Below are 18,038 nucleotides of genomic sequence, written 5' to 3' on the forward strand. Positions count from 1 at the left end.
ACACTACCATGTGTAAAATAGATTGTTAGTGGGAACCTGCGGTATAGCACTGGGAGCTCAGCTCGGTGCTCTGTGATGACCTAGATGGGTGGGATTGGGGGGAGGGGTGGGAGGTCCAAGAGGAAGGGGATATGGGGATATATGTATACATATAGCTGATTCACTTCATTGTACAGCAGAAACTAACACGACATTGGGAAACAATTATACTCCAATAAAAAATAATAAAAGAAAAGAAAAAGAAATTTTAGGAAATGTTTGATGGTAAAATAAATACGTTGTTAAGACACCATCTGATATCTGAGATTAGCTGAATGACTGGAATGACATCATCCTTTTCTACTTTCATTTATTTGATAGGGTCCAGAGGAAGCTTTCTAATACATGAAATGTCATTTCTTTTGCCATTTCCATTCCCTTGATTAACATTCTCTTACTAGTGGAAAGGCCTATCATTTCAGGAAAAGCCTGAGGTTTTAAGTCAATGGTTCCTTGAATGTCAGATTGAGTTTACTCTTTGAAATATGCAGTTCCTTATTTCAATTAAAATATATAGTTACATTAGTCATATAAAACTATAACTATAATCTTTAGCTATTTATTTGTTTTGATGGGCCACATTAAGAAATTCAGATTGATTGCCAATCATCCCACAGAATTTTATCTCCAAAAATCCTCATTTGCTTCCTAGATTTTTTTTTTTAATTTTAAAAATGTCGTGCATACATTCTACTAAAGAATTTTGTGAATAAGTGCAGAATATTACTATTAAAATTTCTTACATTGTCAATAAATGAGTGTCATCAAAAATGGATATGAACAAAACTGATTAAAAATCTGATGTAATAGTTTATTGTATTTTGAAATCACAGGATGAAAAATTCTCCACTAGATTAATTTCACTGTGTAGTCAATATAGCAGGTATTGCCTTTGCGTGTTGTCTAGCGTGCATTCACAGCTCACAAAAGTATCAAGTTTCATTTGGAGGACATTCTTCTCTCTGATTTTGGGTGGTATTTGGGGAACATTAATGTCACTTGCTCGCCTTCCTGTATGGAATCACAGGAACACCATTCTTCCTCTCCGAGATTTCTAGTAAAGTGAGTGGTGAGCATGGGACCACAGTTCTGCCCTATACATGCTGTCTCCCAGGGCTCTGAGTTTTGAGTAAGTGGCTTAAGGTTAGGGCAATTCATCCCTGCCTCTTAGCAGTAGCTGTGGCAGCAATATCCAATGCAGGTGTCAGACAACTGCTCTTTGCAATGTGCATCAAGAATCTTAAAAAGCTCATACATTTCCAATCCTTGGTTACAATTTTGGCAAATCTACTTTATTTATTGCAGATAATTAAAACTGTTAATTCCTGAAATGTTATGATGATACATAATATTACTCAATGCTCACTCTATACTAATTTCCCTGCCAACCATTTTGCAGACATTATGTCATGACCTCCATGACACATGCTTGAAAGAGTGTACAAATTTCCAGGGCACACATGCCTTAACTCGTATCTCTGAACCCAAAGCTGCAGCTCTCGACCGCTCAGTTCTATTGGCAACCTGCTTACTGTTTTACTTATAATTTTCAGTTCATCCAATGGCTTTTGAGGACTTCATTTCTACCAAACACAGTGTCATAGAGTGGGCTCACACAGCAGAACTTGATATTACCCCTGCCTTAACTGCACTGTAGGAAGGAGAAACAAACATTTAAGCAATTAAATGAAAATGAATATGGTAGGCATCATGATAGATGTTCGGGGTGGGGAGAGCATTATTTAAAGGCAATGATCAGTCTCTACGGATCAGGGTCAGGAGAGGATTTACAGCAAAAATGACCTGCTAACACTAAAGAACATAAGGTATTTTCCAGGCAGCAAAATAAGGGAGAGATTAGAGGAAGAAATAACACCTTGACATAATTTTTAAGTGGTGAAACAAATTGCCATATGTTGGATAAGGAATTTGATGATCATGGGTATAGATGATTAGAGTGAAAGCTATGTGGAAAGCACTGTGTAAACATTAAAGATATGGGCAAAGGCCAGATCTTGGAAAGTATCAGATGTCATAGTAAGCCTTTAGATTTTTTGCTGTATTTAATGAGAATATGTTGATGGTTTTAAAGTACACAATAACAGAATCAATTAGGATTTTTGGAAGATCTTTATAGATAACATGTTGTAATATTAAACTGAAAAGATTATAAAATTATGAATAATCTTAGCAATAGTAGCTAATACTATATCTGATTTGTATAGCTTTCAACATATAAATACTAAGAGATCAAATGTAGAGGCTTCCTGGGCAGTTAGGGGCTTTTAAATTATGTATAATGTTGCTTGTTAGTTAGACTGTTGGGCCTTTCTGAAGTTGTAGAGTTAGCTCTTGGCAAAATGATTGTGTAGATAAAATCTGTCTAGACACTGTTTTCATCTTCTGGGTTCTCTAAGTGCCCTCTCCCCCGTGATCCCCTTGCCTTCCTAGAATCTCATTCTTAGTTAAATGATATCTAACAGCTTTATCCACACCTGCCTGAAAGCCCAGTGTCATCATTCTCCTGTCTACCTGTTTATCCTTCAGTGACAGCAAATACAATTTAAAAAAAACCCTCAATTAAGTTAATAATAAATGCTATGTTAATGTAGTTTCCCCATCTGGATTTTATGTATTTTCATAGTTATTGTCTATATTTACGTTACTAACCTGAAAGGAAACATTAATTGTTGACATTTCAGGTGCAGCAGATAAACTGTGACCCTATTAATGAGAACTTGAGAGCAGCAATTAAGGGACCGACATGCCAAATTTTCGTTTATTTGTTTATGACTTGTTTTCTGAGATATATGATTCTTCATTCTTTACTGAGGCTAAAGAAATTTCTTCAAATTTTTCAGTATCAGTTACGGTTATTTTCCCGACACAGCGTGGCACACAGAATGACAGGGACTGAAAGAAGAAATACAATAAAATAGAATTTTGGAAAGAAGAGCATCAGTGTGATGGAAACAGCATGAAAATTTCCCTCCATTGGTCTGCTTGTTCTTTAGGATCTATTTTTTAACTCTCTCTGCATTTGTTGCAGGATGAGAGCTAATTATGCAAAAAAGAAATATAATTAAAAAATATGGGATCCGTGATTTAAAAAAATGGTAACTGCAGTGTGTACCCATCTCTCTTCCTTCAAGTTTTCTTGCAGCTTTAATCAACACTAACATGAGCAGTTTTACTACCAATAACCTCTTCATTGTTTATTCCCTGAAGATGTGGTCTGATCTTTAAGAGATAGGATAAAAATAATGCTTATGATGGAAAAAGTAATCCGCTATGATTTTACAGAACAAAAGCATTTTTGGTTAACATCAAGACATCAACATATAATATTTTGGTGTGTCTTTCTATAGGAATTTTATTATATTACATATTGCTGCAAATCACTATGGCATTATCTGATATGTTCAAGGTAAAGCTTTAATTCTATTTTATTTTGTCAGTTCACATGGATGATCTACTTAGATACATGACTGATGATTTGATTAAAATAGAAGAGATATCATTAAAGAACTAGATAACCTTTGTGCTACATAACAATAATTCAGCATCATTAGATATTTTTATGATTTTGTTGCCTCTCATTTGTTATACTCACTTCTGTTCAAATAGAGTCAACTAGGATATTTTCTGCCCAGTTACTAAGGAGTAAAGAATTTTAAGAACATTATAAGTATAGAGTTACATTAAGAGATCTTAGGATTCCCTGGAATTGAAGAATTACAGATTTAAAAAAAAAAGAGAGTTTCCTGCTTTTATAAGCAACCTAAAATTTAAACAGGAGCCTTTTTTATCAATTAATATGTTATATATTTTATTTAATTTAGATATGTTGCCATAGCTGTTTGTATTTTGGAGTGTTACATATAGGCCTAAATTACGCATATTTACTGAGAATCAGTCCTAGGAGGAAATACCTAGACTCAAACCTTTAACTAACCACTTTGTTCCCATTTTGCCAAAAAATATGACCCAATTATCCTCCTTTAGGTTTGAAGTTTTATTTTCAGAAATATTTGGTTTAAAAAGTCATCCATATTGGAAATTCCATTGGGTTCAAAATGAGATTTTACTCTGTACAGGTCTCCACATTACTGAGATCTTACCAGCAATGCCACTAAACCTGGAGAGTGCATATCCCAAAAGTTAGGATAGTTTTTTATGTCAGAATTTTATTTTGTGTTAATGTGACTCTTTCCAAAAATGATTATTATATTCATGTTTGGTAATTGCAATCATTGTTGCTTTTGTTGTGGTCATCCATGTACAATGCTTGGTGTCAGTCTATTTATCTCTTGTAAAAATAAAATGCAGTGTGTGTGAAAAAAAAAAAAAAGATTATTATTGTCTGGTGTTCTGTTAAGGAACAGTGAGTTCCTGCAAGAGCAAGGCTGTGTCTAATTGATTGTTTTATCATTGACATTAACAATGAATGGTGCATAACGGGTGCCTTATTAACATTTCATGACTGAATACACAACCTTCACTTTCCTGATTTACCCATGTATTTCAGAAATTCATCAAAGCTTCAGAAGCAATATTTTTCTGAGTGCATAAACCCATTACTATAATTGTTTGCATAACTAACTAATCCACCTTTGAAACCATTTCCATTATGTATCTATTGAAAATATGTGACATATTTTAAATGATTGCTTACAATTTATACATTATTAATTTAGTATATAGAAGTAGAGTCCTTATATTGCTTTTTATTCATATTCATTTATTATATGAAATACAATAAATATTTATAAGTATAGTTCTCACTGATAGGAAATATTGATAAATATTTTTAAGACCTTTTATTTAGTATGTCATATTTAAGATGTAAATACTTTAGTTCCAAGACATACCTGGCAAATAAATAGTTTTTATCTGATCTTTCTTTAGCTGCATTTATTAGGATTCAGAATTGGAATACTCTGAGATTTTCTATCTCTATGACAGCTATTCTCTTCCCTGACGCCCCTCAAAATTCACCTGGTCATAGACTTAATTCAGCTTTTCATATTGCTATCATTTCTTTTCTGGGTAGACTGACAGATCCTTTTTCCCTAGATCTCTGCAAATTTGGTGAAATGCACTGACTGGAAGGATCTGGGCTGACGCACTCCGCCATCAGGAAACTTCTAGGCACCACTGAAGAAGTTATCCTGAGCGGTCGGTCTTCAATGCCATGATTCACTGAGAGTTTGGCCCACGTGAATGGGGCAAAGCACAAGATGACAACATTTAAAACAATATTTCAAAGAAAACAGTTGCTACAATGAAATCCTGACATGCGTTTCCCTGAATCTACCCCCAGTAGATTGAGAAGGACAGGCGGGATGCTATTCTGATAATCCAGGGAAGAGTAAAGGTTGCTTAACCTAAACGGTGTCAGCGGAGATGCAGAGGAAAGGAGAGGCTTGATAGCTATTTAGGAGACAGAATCAACAGGACTCGATGATCCACTGGTTATGCAGGTTAAGGGAGAAAAGAAGTGTGAATGACGGCTTCCAGACTTGTGATATATTTCCCTCTATGATTTATCTAACAGTAAATGACAAGTGATTTACCCATCAGGTCTTGAAATATAGTTCATGTGCTTTTATAAAATTCTGTTCATTTTAATGCAAGATATCATAATTGGACATGTTGGAAACAGGACTACTACTAGATTATCAGATTATCAAGGCATTGGTCTTCTGAAAGAATTCAGATAGTTCCCTAAATAAGAAATACTAAGTGAGTGACAGTAAGGCTGTTTTAGAGCAAGTAAGTCAAGTAATAAAGGTAGAGTTCAGACAATCAAGTCACAAGGCCGTTTTCTATCCTGAAACACCAACTCACATGCTTAGTGTTTAACTACTGGTAGCTGCATTGCTGTATGTGCAGGACACAACGCTTCAGACCGTAGCACAGCTAATATCAAAGTGTTGGCCTCACAGCTCCTTTACAATCTTAAAAATTATTGAGAACCTCAAAGAGCTTTTGTTTGTATAGATTATACCTCTTCATATTTCCTATCTTTCAAATTAAAACCAAAATATTTTTAAAAACACAGAAACACATTACACCATATTTCCCATATTTAAAACTAAAAAACCAAAAAAACACAAAACACAAATACAGATTATATTATCAGTCAGTTCAGTGAGGTCTTCACACCTCATGTAGCATCTGAGAAACTCCTCTGTACATGTGTGACAGAAACGGTGAGAATTCAAAAGGCAACTTAGTATGAAAATAGTTTTGTACTGTTCTCTAAAATGATGTCAAGCACCGCGAGGCATCCCCACCTGATACGCTGAGAACCGCTGCTACACTATACACTAAAGGAATGGTATTTATTGAGCACCGGCTATATGCCAGAATACGCTATGACCTACTCATATGGTGTCCTCATTAGATTTTCGATAGTTTGGAAAATATTTTCATTTAACATATAGCCAATTGATGCTTAAAGAGGTAAAAGTCATTTGTCTAAGATAAGTTTTAGTTAGAAGAAAAAATAGGATTCAGAGCCAGATCAATCTGCATCCAGAATCCATTTTTCCCTGTACATCACAATTTTACCAAATTCCATTTATTCAAATAGTATTTACCTAGAGGTAACGATGAGAATTGCATTGGAAAAGATGTGGATATCTATGATCTCTAAGTTTTCTTCCATGTATATTTTTCTTGTTCTTATATGTGTGTAATATATATATATAACAGCTGGGTAGAAAAATCAAGCAAATAACTAGGCATCTACAAATGATATCCTTAGTTTTGTCTAATTAATGTGAGTTCACATGTGAGAAGAATTTCTGTGATAATTTTTTTCAAATTTAATTTACTTTTGTGATATAAACTCATTTTTGATACAGCCATATGTCACAACCCCCAAACTGAAAACCTGAAGTGTGTGTGTGTAGTTTAAAAATTTAATTGAGGAAAAAAAGTTTAAAATTTCCTCTAAAGTATTGATATTAACACCATATATTAATATTAATAGGACATACCACATACAAACAAAAATGTCTGTTTAAAACAATATCCAATAGAGCTTGTTTTTACCTGGTTTTGCCTACTCTTAGTACTAGAACCTTAATTTGTGGATATCAATTTAGAAAAATGATAGTCAATGGTTATTATTGCTCTATCAAAAATTTATAAAACTATTAAGATTTACTTATGAGGGCAACACCCATCACCTCTGTAAACATACATTTACTGAATATCTACTATATGAGATACATATTCTGAAGATTTACTGGTGAGCAAAATCAATACAACAGTTCACCTCACAAAACAGAACCTAGTTAAAGAGACAGACATTAAACTTATGATTACAAAAATTACTACATAATTATTATAGCATTTGCATGCTCTTAGATACACACTCTGGAATGAGAATCATACATTTGTACTATATAGAGAAGTTAAATGTTATTATATATACCATATTGTAACTAAAATCCAAGGAGGTCATGCTATCAATTTTGAATTCTTGTGAGGCTTGATATGAGAGATGATAATAAGCGTTAGCCAGACATTTGGTTTTGTTTGTCTTTATTTTAATTTTTGTTGTTCACTTTTCTGCTAGTATCCTGCTTTATTATTCATGGTACTTTTTCCCCATTCCTATCAGAGATTTCCTTGAAACATGGTTTATATTTTTAGTTTTAGAACTACTCACTTTGGGATCTTGGATTAAAATCTTGATCCAAAACAACGGTTCATGCAGGCTAAATTGCACAGATGAAAAACCAAAGGATTGGAGACAGAGAAATCTCCACCATGTTCTACGTTTCTGTCTGTTAATACATTTAATAGTTCTGACTCCCAGTGTCCTGTAAAGCTATCATTCATCATTGACATACATTAGCATACATTCCAAAACAACAAATGGAATTTGGAGTCATAAATTATATTTCTAACATGTAATACTGATGTGATCTTAAAGTTTCTGAAATCACTGAAAAATTGTGACAGTGCATGATAGTAAATGGACTGCCATTAATCAGAACCTTTTATTAATATCCATTCATTTCTCTGTTTAAGACCGTATCGAGTTCAGATTTCTCATATACAGAGAATTTACAATTTCCCTAAGATATATTAATAATATTACCAATGATGATTTATTTAATCCTTAACTAACTTCATGTAATATATTAAGCATGTTTGCAGGGACTTTATTTTGAGAGATGACATCAGGAAGAAGTTTTGGGGGCCAGGGAAGAATGCCATGGAAGGCAAGAGATAAATCCAAGGATTTACTGTCAATATGGGAGCCCCTGTGGACAACTAGGACTCAGACCCCCTGGAGGCCTTCTGAGATGCTGTACGGAACACACTCCAGGTATGAAAGAGCAGGTACTTATTCGTGGGTTCTCATGTCACCTTTCAACTACCTTGCCTTCTCAGATTTGCCCGTGATGGAATGGATGAGCAGACTCGTGCAGGCAAAACTCCAGCTGGAGAGAGAGGAACCCTGGCAGGAAGTGAGCTGAGCGTGTCACTGAGGCTAAGCTGAGGTTCTGTCAGTTTCCCTCCACCCACAGCTCGCTGCCATGGCAACAGTAGAGTCACAGGGCTCATCAAAAGGATGTGAAGTGGGCACAAGAGATTGTGGATTTAGTAGAGGTTGGGTCAGGTCGGCATCTAGGCTAAATTAAAATGGAATCCAAGTTGTTCGATCCCTGCTCTTAAATCTGTCTGCAATGCCAGGGATAAAAGCTTATACTGGTAATAAACTAGACCTCTAGTCTATCCTGAAGTCTTCCAAATTCTCCTTTACTTCACACTGCCTGCTGGGTTAGGGTGAAAAATATTATTTTGGTTTCCCATCTTGGTGGAAACACCTTCCTCTTACTGAGGGCCAGAGCTGAGAATGGAAGATGAAACACCGGTAATCTCTTCTGGCAGAGGTGTTCACGGAGTTTGTGAGAACACTTTCATTTGTAGTATCAAGTAATTCATACTAAGTCTTATGGAGAGGAGAGCAAAAATGTTTGCTGCTAGAAAAATGAGTTCCTTTTTCACCACACTGACAATGGAAGTGTAACTACTTTTAACAGTCAAGAAATTGTTTGCCTTCATAGTCTGATTAATAATGAGGAGCTCATCTCATATGCTGACTACATATTGAAAATTTAAACATTTCTGTTAATTTTCTTTAAAACGTGTGAAGATTTTTCTATTTGTTTAAAAGAATAATTATTACTAAACTGTGAAGATTCTGATGTCAAGAAATTTAACATTGTACTTATTATTAAATTTAATGCATTTTAAAACCCATATGCTTATTTCTGTTTTGTAATTGTTCTCTTGGCTCAGAGCCTTCCTACACTATGTTTTCTATGCTTGGAACACTTTCTCCAGCAAAACTTCTACCTGGTAATTACTTCTCCTCATTCATGTTTCAACTCGGGGAAGATTTCTGACAAACCTGCCCATAGCACCAATAGAGACAAATTCTTCCCTGTACTGTTCATTACTGTAAATAAGCATTAGCTCTTACATTTTTGTTTAATATCTGTTTCACCTACCCATATAAATTCCATGAGAGCCCTATGTATTCAGTTCTAAGCATAGTGCCTAAAATTTCTTGTTAAGTATTTGTTGAATCCAATCATTGAAATTCAACATATTAAAATACAAAAGTATGACTTATCTTTAAGTACTTAATTTTAATTCATTTTATGAAATCAAAGTGATCCACATCTATAGTATATATGAAGACACAACAGACAGCTCAAGACACTTTCTACATATTCTTACTTTATTTATTATGTACTACATGTATTTATGTTAGTTGTTATAGTCTTTATGTCTGCCATATGGTGTCACTCACTGCTACAATTCATTTGGTTTTAAACTTGATAAAATAGGATGGTATGTGATAGGGTGACAAAATAATTATGTTTTTCATACTTGTACTTCATTTTTACCAAGTATTATAGGGGAACGTCATCCTCAAGTAAACACTTAGCTCACTGAAAACTAGGAATGGGTGACAGGAGTCTACATATAGATTGCAGAGACCCACAATTAAAGCCGCATGTATCTCTGGTGATCATTAATTATAAACATGACATTCTGGAGGTCAATATAGATTGAACCACACTTGACAATCTGTTTAGGCTGAGACAATGACATTTAAATTAAAGTCTATACTTGAAATACCACATGACAAAGCATCATTCATATGTGGTATATCAGGTCTTCTAAGGTGACTCTAGTGATTCCTGGGTAGAGCTGCATAAAAGATCACTAGCTATCAGCTCTGAAGACAGTACCAGTGATGTGTGGCCCCTGAAGAAAGTAACATTTCTGGGTTCCAACTTCTTACACATGAAAAGAAAACAAGTTAATAGTTCTTACCATCTAGGCTGATTTTGAGGCTTAAATTGGTTAATATTTATAAATTCCTTAGAACTACTCCGACTACTAAGTACTACATGTTACACTAAATAGTATGTGAAAGATGTATCTTTTTCAGAAGCAAAATATTACGAAGATATTTATCAACCAGGGCGCACCCATCAGAAGAGAGAGCTGGTGTACTTGCCAGAGGTCACCAGACCCTCTGAACAGCTATGTTTAGCACATCGCAAGGGAAACTGGCCCGGGAAGTAAATGAGCAAGTATTGGGGGATTATTTACACCTGTGTCAGATAAAGTACAGGAAGGGTCTGCACTTCCCAATATTACTATTTTTTATTTTCCCTCCCTCACCTCCCTAGAACACTTCTACTTTGTAGTCATTGAGTCAATTTTCGAAGGTAGATCAAGCTATATAGTTCGAGAAATCTTGAAATGGATATCCAAGACTATTCACGTAAGCAGCTTTAAATTAAAAGATTATACAGAAATGGAATGAGAGAGAAGAGGGATTAAAGTATTATTTTAAAAATAGCATTGTTGTCAGTCGAGCCCCGTATCTAATAGGTTAATGGTGTAGAAATACTGTTGTCATATATTGTTTAAAAAATAATGTTTCTTTTTCTTTAGGCTTAACATTTTTCTAATGAATTCAACCGGAATTTCCCATTTTACCAAAGACAACAAAGATACCAATCACACAAATGGAATATGCACTCACACACCAGAAGACCGAACTGTCACAGATCCGCCAAGAGGATGCCCCATACAAGGCCCCACACAAATGCTTCGCCAATGCAAAGGGTCCTCGACGTCAGACTCACGCCAGAACCAACTGGCAACATGCCCAAATGACACTCCGTGCTCGCAAACGGTCCTCAACAGCAGACACACGCCAGAACCAACTGGAAAAATGCCCACAGGACACTCAGGGCTCACAAAGGGTCCTCACGGTCAGACACACATCAAAACGCCTAGCGCTCAAAAGAGAAGTTAGCCCGGGCGCGCGCCGGTGGACTTACTCAGTCCGGGAGCTCCTCAGCTTGTCCACACGCGTGTTTCCGTTCCACCAAGAAAAAGTGTCAGCTGGCAGCCAGTGCCGAGCAGGGAGGATCCTCGAAACAAATGGTTTCGGCAGCTGCTAGAAACGTCCCCCCAAATCCCACTCCAGGGGCCGCGAGCCACAAGCCGCGGGCTGCCGGCAGCCATCCTAGCACATCGTCATGGCCGCCGCTCTGCTCAGAAAACCCGGGATTCAGATGTCGCGAGATCTCGGCCGCCGCTGCACGTGCGGCGCCAAACCCTGTAACCGGAAGTGGCCTCCGGCTGCTCGCCGCTCTGAAGCCAATAAAGAAGCAAGGATGGTGGAAAGGAAAGTTTGCTGTATTTCGGAAGCCAGCAAGTGGAGGGGGGCGGGGCGGGGGGAGGGGGAGGGCAGACTTCTGTCCAAAGGCCAGCTCTCCACCTTGAAGATCAGGGGCAAGAGCTTTTGTAGACAGAGGGAGGCGGCTACGTGCGGAGACAGCACAGTCAGCTCTGACAGTCACCTTGAAATTGGTCATGCGGTGGTTTGATCGGCGTCCTCTTGATTGTTTTAAGCACAGTTAATCTTCAGTTGCAGAGTCAGTTCCCATTTTTTTGAGGCCAGGTCTCAGAATTCTGGAGGCTTACGTCATGGCTACAGTCTGGTCATCATGTAGTTAACTTCTTCCACCTGGTGGGGCTTTCAGTATCTATAGGACAGCTCACAGGATATGGCTCAGAATATTATCTAGAGCCCTTGAAGAGGAACTAAAGGTCCTTGACTTTGCTTAATGACTACAGTATTATTATTTAGTCTTGTTGGACTGTTTTCCTTTGTTTCTGCATTTTCTCACTTCTTGGATTAAATTTATTCTTTGGCTAAGGTTTTTCCATAGACAAAAGGCAGGCTGAGGACATGCGGGGCAAAGGCCATAGGGTCCTGCTCCATTTCATTATGAGAAATGAAATTCCCTATATAATCTTATCTGATGAGATGAAAGTGATTTTGCCAGTTGCCTTTCTCAAATCTAATTTTCTGAAAGAGGATTTTGTTCACTTATATTTTGTTTGAATAAATACCTATTTGAAACTGTCCCAAGTGGGAACTTGGTTTATAAGCTATGTTAAGTCTTAGAGAAAATGCTCTTCGGCGCTCGAGGGAGAGCGTGTTTTAAAACTGTCTCAAAAAACCACACAAGTCAATGTAGCCAAAAGTACTAATCAATAGTCCAGAAATTGGCTCGAAGGTTGTCTAGGAAAGAGATCAACTTCTCTTAACCTGGAAAGCAATCATAGCAGTCAAACTAATCTGGGGAAGACAGGGAGAATTAGGAAAAAGAAAGATACTTGAAATGTATTTGTTTTCACCAAGAGGAATAGTCAACAACCTTCAGGAACAGTGACAGTGGTAATAACAATGGTATTTAGAACTTATCTTTAATTAAAGGTGAGAAAGCAGAGACATTGAACAGATACCATGCTTTAAAATCAGACAGATATTAAATAGCAGAGTGAAGATTCAAACCCATGCTACCTCCACAGCTTTTAAGCAATACTGTATTCAAAAAGTAGGGGGAGAGATTCTCAACAGACACACATCATCAATAGGGGCAGGAGGACTGTAGGAAAAATAGGTATCACGTTGGTAAGCTTTATGTCCGGTAATAGCAAGGTCAGATATTGACCTGCCAATGCTTCTCTTTTATCTGTGATGTAGTGGGTGTTTTTTTTGGCTGCATTGGGTCTTCGTTGCTGCTCGTGGGCGTTCTCTAGTTGCGGCAAGCAGGGGCTATTCTTCGTTGCGGTGCGCAGGATTTTCATTGCAGTGGCTTCTATTGTTGCGGCATGCAGGCTCTAGGCGCACGGGCTTCAGTAGTTGTGGCGCATGGGCTTAGTTGCTCCGCAGCATGTGGGCACGTGGGATTTTGCCAGACCAGGGCTCCAACCTGTGTCCCCTGCATTGGCAGGTGGATTCTTAACCACTGCGCCACCAGGGAAGTCCTTGTGGTGTAGTTTTTTAAGCATCTGCTAAGAGTGGAGATAAGCTGGAAACCATGGATTAACAGTTGATATATTCACTCCAGTTTTATGATTTCTCTTTAGCAGCACTTTGTTGAAACCCTGTAAACATGGAAAGGATAGGCACCTGGACTCAATATAGATATGAGCTTTTGACCCAAGCATCATGGTGGAAGGAAAACATAGAGGTAATTTGACAGAATCTGATTCAATGTTGGATTGAAAAATGAAATTGGATGGCCAGGAACGTGAAAGAAAAAAGTGGCTAATATGGAAAGAAAGTGTAATTGGACTAGAAGTGCCAGTTTGTTTATGGTCAGGTATCCTGGGACTAATACTCCTAAGGGACTTTGAAAAGAAAGGTACCCACAGAGAACAGATAGTTGGGAACACTTCTAGGTCTAGGTTACTAGGTCTACAGGTTCCAAAGTGTGACCATGATAATGTGTGGATATGTTTCAGTTCAGGGACAGGTCACAGGAGAAAAGGATGCCAAGAAATTGAGAGGCTACACCTTTGAAAGTGTCATGGGCATGAATGTTAAATCTCCTGAAATGAAAAAGTAACTGGATAGTGAGAAAAACGGAGACGTTGGTATTAACAGTATTTATCAGTGAGTGACGGGAAGAGACCTCAAGTTTGAGAAATGACATTAAATTGGAGTAAGTAGACAATAGGTTTAAATAAAGTGACAAAGGGGTGCAGACAGTGGGGTTTGGGAGTTCATTAACTTTTAGTGGATCCACAGAGAAAAAAGACTCACAAGATATTAGCAGTGTTTAGCGTAGAATGTATAAAATTCAGTAATCTTACGTGATGTATTAGGAAAGAAAGAGTCCAAGATGGCTCAGGGGTATATGTATATGTATAGCTGATTCACTTTGTTATAAAGCAGAAACTAACACACCACTGTAAAGCAATTATACTCCAATAAAGATGTTAAAAAAAAAAAAAAAAAGAAAGGTGACCTTGTCAAAATATTTGAGCTCTTTTGGTTTTTTTCATTTGGACATTGGGAAGGGGTTCACCAATATATTAATAGCAAATGTGCTGCTGTCACCATTGGGTTGAACATTTCTCCTCTGAGTCAGAAATTACCTGGCTGAGGTGCTGTCACTATAGTCACAGGAACACAGAGCTGAACAATTATTGTCTTGCCCAATCGACCGCTAGTTCATAAATAGCAGAGATTTGAGTGTTCTCATTATTTTAAAAATAATAAAACCTGCACTTTGCTTGAGCAGGGGAGAGTGAAGTAAATATTTTGAATGAATGAATGAATGAATGGGAAGTTTGTTCATCATGCCCTTCTCATTTTAGCAATGACTAAGAGAAGGGGCAATGCATGTACCAGAACTAATTGGATGATATAGGGTATAAGGTTAGTATGGAGATAGCTTCATTCAATAGGATATAAGTTATATCAAAAATTAAAATATTTTGTATTTTAGGTCTTGTGGCCAAAATATTTATTCTAGATGAATTTTCAGTACCACAGGGTACTGGGAGAAAAACAAAAAACCCAAAACTTGTCATTCAAGATTTTCAGAGGATGCCTATGTCTCTCTGCCTAAGATTACAAAAAAAAAAATCTCAACGGGAGAGACACTTCTTTCCTTGAAGTTCCAAAAAGCTGAGACTTTGAAGTTCATTCTGTCTTCAGGCGTCTCAAAGCCCATATCCACTAGAAACTTGTGTAAAAAAAGAAAAAAGACAGAACTCTAATTTGTATCAGTGTTAAGTACTTTGATATATTACCTTCAAATCACATTTCCTTTTTAAGGGAGAAAAGTCAGAGAAAAATCAAATAGACACCTTAAAGAAGGGGTTATTAAGAAAAAATAAAATAGAAGAGAGTGAGTAACGGTAGACCAAAACTGCTGCGGGGCGTTCCATTTGTATTCCAGTGGATTCCTTAAAGGAGCCTTTGTGAACAGATGACTGACATGGATTTGCATTTAATTTCCTTGCAGGAACAGAAAATCCTAAACCATCAGTTACTTTAGAGCACAGTGATTGATCAGTTAATAATTGCATTCACAAAGACAAGACATAATCTTAGTTCATTGGAATACTTGATGAACAGTCAAAATATTTTTTCTCCAACAGATTTTTAAATGTCATTGTCAATGATTCACACGTTGCAGGGCTAAAGGGCTTTGGCATGGATATTCCAGGGAGCAGTTAGGATGTGACAGCTGGAACAACAACAATCTTCTTTTGACAAAAAAAACATTTTGACATAAAGAGATAATCTACATTAACTAGAGATCTGATGAGTTAACAAAATAATGACATACATAAATAGTCACGGGGAATTTTAGAACAGTTGCATGCGTTGATTTGTAGGACCTTTACCATGAATGCCCTATTTCTTATCACCCTTGAGGGTAAAGGACAGAGCACTCTGCAAAAAAGTCTTCCACACCTGGCAACTGCTAGCTGAGGTCTCTTAATGGAAATCATTCTTAGAGATGTTTTATTGAAGGTACGTTTTCTCTTTGGCCATTTCTTCCATTATTTACATGCACTTATATCTCAAGTTTGATTCCTGGCTTCTCTTAATTTGACTTCTTTTCCTTTCTTTCCTATGTTTCTCTTTACCTTTTATTTTCTCTTTCCTTTACTTCCTTAAGATTTATCAATATAAATTTCAGGGTTAAGTGGTAGTCTTTATTCTCCTTGAGACATTCAAGGAGTTTAATTATTTTTCTTATCAACAACAATGCTAAACTAAAACCTTCAGGTTAGCTAAGGTGCCATATTGGAAGCAATCAATCTGCTGAACACAGTAATAGACCAACATTTTTAAGGGTTCTTTTACTTTCAGTAAGACTCTCCCACCACCCTTCCCACCACCATGAATGCAACATCTTCAAACTCTGTTCTACTTTCTAGTACTGTGATGAGTTTAAACAACCCTTAAACCTGGTGCATCATCTGAGGTTAAATACATATACTCATTAAGTCACTTTTTTAAAATTATGCCAGAAAAAAATTTATAGGCCTTCATTAAGCTTACTTTCTAATGTGAGGAAGTGGCAAAAAACACATGAACAGAAGTATAAAAATAAATGCAAATGTAATTTGCTGTGAATAATTTTTAAAAATAGGTGTAATTAAAAAAAAAAAAAAAACATAGAGTGGGGGACCCTCTCTGGAAATTATAAAAATTTCCTCTGGGAAGGAATGGCATCCAAGCCAAGCCTTGTCTTTTAATATTATGAATGTTTATGTCTAGAATAGGATTCTTTGAAAACCATCCAGGGTCTAAATTAAACAATTTATAAGACACTTTAGTAATCATTTATATCTCTGAAAAACCAGTATATTTATATGCTACTTTAACTTAATTATTTGAGCACAACAAACTTGCAGTTGAGATCACCTAATTGACATGCATATTTTATAGCTATTTCTTCAATGAGTTTACAGAATAATTTGTGCTGACTGCAAAGAATTCATAATATACAACCCATCAAACGTTTTATCTAAGTATAAATGAAAATATAAGCCATAGTTTAGTATGGTTTCAGACACATTTTCTCTTATGATATAATAAAATCACCCATGAAGGAAACCACCAATTTTTATGGATTCTGATTTTTTAATGATTTCTTCAGCCTAAAAGAAAAAGATCATAGAATAGCATGAGAAATATTTAGTTTTGAAGAAAGAGGCACAAATACAAGTCTCTGAACTACATTATGAAAAAATAAATACATATAGAACTATGGCATAGAATGATTGCCTTAGAGACAGTTATTCCAATCCTGAAGTACAATGATGTGAAGGAAAAATGGAGAAAATATATCACAAATTTACTTGAAAGAAAACTTACGGTACAAGGGAAAATAGAGTCATTTGTATTTTACTTGTATTCTTATGGCAAATTGGGTGTGAGAATACTGGAAAGGCAGTGCTAGGAACAATTGCAGATCACACAGGTGGATGAATGGTTAGATCGCACTAGGCTGAGTTTATTCGTCGCATTCTCTATAGTCTCCACCTTAAATAGATACAAAGTACAACTTAGAATATCTTCATCAGTATACAATTGCGAAGGCCCAGGAATATAAAAATCTTCAAGCAGTAGGTTGCTTTCTTCACTGAGACCCTTTGGCAATGTAAGGAGGGCAAGTTAAGGAATATCCTTGCCCCTGCAACAGTGGGAGTATGTAGGAAAAATGTTATTTATTTTTACTATTTTTCAAATTAATGTTTCCTTAAAAGTCATGTATGGAAATAACTGATTTACTGAGCAAAGTGCTAAAGGCTTGTCATATGTTGACCCATTTAATCTGCAAAAGAACCCTGTGAAAGAGTAGGACTTCTTTTCTTTTCATTAGAGTGGGACGCTTTGGCAGAGCCTAAAGGAGATAGTGTGGTTGGGAGAAGAAAGCTATGCCTAGGCATTTCACATCTGTTATAGATCAGCCTCTATATATTGAATCCTTAAGTTCTGGGAAGAAGCTATGACTAACTCCATATTTAAATGTGGACATTGAAACACTTTCCTCTCAGCTACATCTTCCTCCAAAGGTCAGATTTTGGTTTTCCTGTTACAAGTCCATGCTGTCCCA

The sequence above is a fragment of the Eubalaena glacialis genome, chromosome 15 (assembly GCF_028564815.1).
Source record: "Eubalaena glacialis isolate mEubGla1 chromosome 15, mEubGla1.1.hap2.+ XY, whole genome shotgun sequence".
NCBI lineage: Eukaryota > Metazoa > Chordata > Mammalia > Artiodactyla > Balaenidae > Eubalaena > Eubalaena glacialis.